General features: G+C 42.7%; 1 pseudogene; it reads left to right on the forward strand.

The window, feature by feature from the left end:
• Positions 1-3,453: 3,453 nt before the first annotated feature.
• On the forward strand, positions 3,454-3,891 carry LOC119253469 (60S ribosomal protein L26-like; annotated as a pseudogene).
• The last annotated feature ends 1,304 nt before the right edge of the window (positions 3,892-5,195 follow it).

Genomic DNA, 5,195 nt, shown 5'->3' on the forward strand with positions numbered 1-5,195 from the left:
TGTGCAAAAATGAAAAATGATGTAATAATTATATAAAATAAAATATTTTCTTAAAAAAGAGAGCGCCAAAGAAGAGTTCTTTCTCACCTGCACCACTGGTTTGTGAGAGAAAATGAATAGACAGACGTAAGTGGAAGAAGGAAACGTCCTCTTTTGATTCTCAATGTCTGATCCATCTCCTGCCAAACCACTGACTAGAGCAGATAAGGAGACATTTCCATCCTCTTGGTTCCATTAGCAGTCTGAAATAAATCCATTAAGTTCTGCAGGATGATTGTTTCTTTAATCCGAACATAATTAAGCTGGTTCCTTTTACTAAACTCTGCTACATAGGACATGGCTAATTCTTTTTACATCAACAATACTTGAGATGGTCTCTGGCACCTAGTCCTGTTAAAAACATTTTCAGGCTCACATGGTCTATTTTGTCCCATGGGGTTCCTTGTTTATCCTGGGCTGGAAAAATTTAGCCTATATGTTATTAATAAAATCTATTTGGGCCTGCATGATAAAAAGGCTAGTTAAAAGCCCATATTCTATAAAGATAAAGTAGGTTAGTTAAAAACCCATATTCTAGGGGGCTCCTTGGTGGCTTAAGTGGTTAAATCGCAGCACTATGAAGCTATCCACAGCTACTGCAGCACGAGTTTGATCCCTGGCCAGGAAGCTACCCACATGGCGCAGCAGACCTCTCCTGTCTCGCCCGCTGCTCCCCTCAGCGGTGTATTTCAGTCAGTCTGCCTGTTCTGTTCCCCACCCTGTCTTTGATGAATCCTCTCACCCACTCAACTCTGGCCTGTACCCCAGTTCTTATATGCATAAATAAATAAATCTTTAAAAAAATATTCTATAAAGAGGGTCTATCTATAAAAACTTGGGTATTCTGCTGATGGATGCTTTTCTGCTCATGGCTACAGACACCCTAAACTGGGATGGAAGTGGAGATGAAGGTCCTGCCATCAGAAAAGCAGCTGGGGTCCCAATACGGCTATTGTGGGTTATTGTTCAGAAATTCATTGAACTCTTACTCTAAAAATATAAAAACAGGAAATGAAGTAAAATTCAACAATGCTGCATTAAAGTTTATAGCTCTGACAATATATAAAGCAAATGGTAATAGAGCAAAGTACACTTTGACTTGTTACTCCTTTAAAGAGAAGAGAGCCTGAAAGTATTTTTAAATAAGTAGATATTAAGTTAGAAAGCTTTGTTAGAATTACAATTAAATTCTCCTTTTTTTTCCCCCTATCTGGATATTGGTCAGTGAATTATAGTACACAGCCAAAACCTAAGTCAGGAATTAATCTGTCAGTGACCCTAGATCTATTTTGGGTTATTTGCACGGGTGACTCCAGGTCATGAGGAATAGATATTACAGAGGATTTTCAGTCTGGGAAGGAAGTTAAAGGCTTCCCAGAATCTGTGAATAAAACAAGGGTGTCCCAGGTGAAGGAGATACTGTAATCACCCAAGTAAGAGAAAAACAAAGGATGTGAGTTAGTGGAGATATTCAGTGGGAAGGTAGAACCATGAGAGGAACCATTCATCTCTGGTCCAGTTACTATGAGGTCCTCAAGGGAGTGCTTTGGGACTCTAGGTTGGATACCTGACAGGTCTCCCTGGACATAATGAGGCATAGCGTCTCTAGGTTTGGGATGAAACCGCCCAGTCCTTGAGTTGATAAATCATGATGCTCCATCTTCAAAGGCCTTTATGGTGGCTAGAGCCAAACATTAAGCACCAACTAACTGCAAATGAAACAAAAACACAAACAGGTAGCTGGAGAAGCAATACACCAAATGAAGTCACCAAGCACCGAAATAGCAGAAAAACGTTAATGACTACCCAGAAGAATAAGAAGCCATCCCACCACAGGAAGAGAGAGGATAATGGGAAGTCAAATGCACACTAACAGTACTGCATGTGCACTTAGATGCAAAGGCTAAGGGAACAATCAATAGTCTCATTAGTTGTCATTAACATAAATGAAGCCAGAAGAAACTTGTCTGATTATTTAATGGCTTGTTAATTTCTCTAAAAGTCATGAGCCAAACACTGCACCAGGTGCTGAGCATAAAACTGAGAGAAACGGGGCCTCCCCAGTGGCGCAGAGGTTGACGCTGGGTTGCAAAGCTGCCTGCAGCCTCTGCAGCGCCGGTTCAATCCCCGGCCACCGGGCGAGCGTCCCACATGGCGCACAGACCTCTCCTGCTGCCCGCTGCTCCCCTCAGCAGTGTATTCCATCACTCTGCCTGTTCTGCTCTCTGCTCTGACTCTGGTGAATTCTCTCACCCTCCCGCACTTCTGACTGTACCAAGTGCTTGTATAAATAAATAAATAAATCTTAAAAAAAAAAGGCTGAGAGAAACAGACAAGGTTCCTGCCCTCCTTGAGTTTATAATCTTGGGCTTAACTATCACTTATTTAGCAGAGAATTCATTATGTAATCTAAAACATCTGTTTTCATACAAAGAAGGTAAAGAAAAGAAGATTGATGCAAAGAAGGTAAAGAAAAGTTACCTTGATGGCCACAGAATATATACAAGAGAATATAGAGAGGCTTATATGGGCAATTTTACTACCAACTTACAGGTACATTTGCTTAAAGACTAGAATAACTTGGATTAGAAGAAAACGTACTACCACTAAACAAAAATACTGCATCGTGACTGAAAAGGAACTGGTGTAAATAGTCATGTCCTTGTGGAAACTGACAATAAAAATTAATTAAAACTCCAAACCTAATTGCACATGGAAAATATTCCGGATTCCAGAAATTGGAAAGTAATAACTTAATATGAGAGAAAATTGAGTCTCTTGCTTCTTTTTTTAAGCTGAGTTCACATTGGTTTACAGCTATATGTGATTCAGAGGCATTGGAGGATGCCTTTCAGATGCAGGTCACCACCCCACCATTGGCAGCCACCAAGGCAGCCATAGTCCTTCACCATAGTCCATTGTTTTCCCTTCCCTGTGCAATTCCATAATCGGCTTTCTAAGGTGTGTTGTTGATTTGATTTTGTCTGGCCCTTTGTTTTGTTTCTCTGCATTCCATATGTAAGTCAAACCAGCCAGTACTTGTCTTTCTCCTTCTGACTTATTTCACTTAGCATAATCCCTAAGGTTTCATCAATGTTGTCACAAATGGCAAGAGTTCATCTTTTTTATAGGTGAGTAGTATTCCGTTGTGTGTGTGTGTGTGTGTGTGTGTGTGTGTGTGTATCACATTTTTCTTATCCACTCATCTGTCCTAGGACTCTCTGTTTCTTTTGGCACTCTATTTACTCATTCATGCAGTAAATACTAAGGGAGAGTCTACTGTGTCAGGCAATGTTATAAGCACTTGCAATAACAGTAATAAACAGGACATACAACTCCCTCACTCTCAAGAGACTTAAAAATGAGTGGGCAATCTTCATTTCTGCTGCCATCACTGAAACACCAGTGGCCAAAATGAAGTTCAATCCCTTGGTGACATCTGACCAGAGCTAGAATCATAAGAAGCATTTCAAAGCACCTTCCCACATACACAGGAAGATTATACTTTCCCTCTTTCTAAAGAGCTGAGACAGAAGTACAGTGCCTAATTCATGCCATCTGAAAAGATGATGAAGTTCAGGTTGTATGAGGACTCTACAAAGGGCAGCAAATTGGCAAATAGTCCCTGTTTACAGGAAGAAATATGTCATCTACACTGAACAAGCGCAGCAGGCGAAGGCAAATGCAAGGCACAGATCTTCCCTGTGGGCATTCACCCCAGCGAGCTGGTACCACTATAGTAAATCTGGACAAAGACCACACAAGGGTGATGAATGCAAAGCCAAATCTTACCAAATAGGAAAGGGAAATGGAAAATATCAGGAAGAAAGAATTGAGAAGATGCAGGAATAAAGTCACCTTACACACAACTTGCATTAAAAACTGCTGAAATGAGGGCCTCCCTAGTGGTGCAAGGGGTGAATTCTCAGCACTATGAAGCTATCCACAGCCACTGCAGCAAGAATTCCACCCCCAACCAGGGAACTGACCCACATGGCACAGCAGACCTCTCCTGTCTTGCCTGCTGCTCCCTTCAGCAGTGTATTTCAATAGGTCTGCCTGTTCTGCTCCCCACTCTGTCTCTGGTGAATCCTCTTACCCCCTCCCCACACCTCTGGCCTTCATTCCAGCTCTTGTACACATAAATAAATAAATCTTTAAAAAAGAGGGTGGGGGTAGGAGAATTTATTTTAAAAAAAAACTGCTGAAATGAAAAAAAAAAATTGTGGACATGAAAGACAATTAAAAGAAAAACCAACCAAGGAAGTTTTTGGTAATGATGGGGCAATGAAGAAAAACTAGGGCAGGGTCAGAGATAGGGAGGGATAGCAGCTCAGGAAAAGAGGAGAGAGAAAAGATAGGGGCCTTTAATCCAGGAGGCCCAGGGAGGGCTTATTGAACAGATGTCTGAGTATAGTGAGGTCCAGAGAGCCATGCAAAGGTTCAGAAACTGGGAAAGGGTTTTGCAAGCAAAAGAACAGAAGAGCAAAAGCCTAAAGCCAGACCTGTGTAGCCACAGCGGAGTGGGGAAAGGAATGTGGGAAGAGGAACGGCCTGGGCTAGAGCTGGTGATTCCATGCAGGCCCCAGAAACGCATTTTTATATCTCTCTGTTTGTTTTATTTGGTTTTCCTGTTTTATTTCATTTTGTTTTAAAGATGAGAGCTGGTGTAGTGTCCTGAACAGGCAGCACCTCTTTCCAGCTTGCAGGGCTTTCACTGTTAAAAGTCTCACGAGCACTTCTCCCAGACTGGGTCCCCTGGAACTTCTGAATGGCGAAGGGAACCTCCCGCAGAAGTGGCTGTGAGACCTCCTTAGGGTAAGAACCTCCCGCAGAAGTGGCTGTGAGACCTTCCAACGAGAGCACAAAATGTTGTGAGAGGGGAGCATTCACAGTGATGGGGAACTAGAGTGGGAGAGAGGATGCCCACACTGTCCTGGTCGCCATGAGCGTGGAACAGGGGTGAGTCCAGACTCCTCAGGGTGAGTTAGCATCAGCAGGGCTCCTCCGCAACCCTCTGTGTCAGGGAGTGTCTGCTCTCCATCTGCATCCAGGACAAGTGCTTTCCCATCCCCCGTGCAGCTGTGCAGTCCAGAGCTTTGCAACAGGCAAGGTCAGTGGAACATGTTACAATAACTGCTGTGATCACCTTCCTA

The sequence above is a fragment of the Talpa occidentalis genome, unplaced genomic scaffold (assembly GCF_014898055.3).
Source record: "Talpa occidentalis isolate TD23 unplaced genomic scaffold, MPIMG_talOcc4v2.1 talOcc4.2, whole genome shotgun sequence".
Classification (NCBI taxonomy): domain Eukaryota; kingdom Metazoa; phylum Chordata; class Mammalia; order Eulipotyphla; family Talpidae; genus Talpa; species Talpa occidentalis.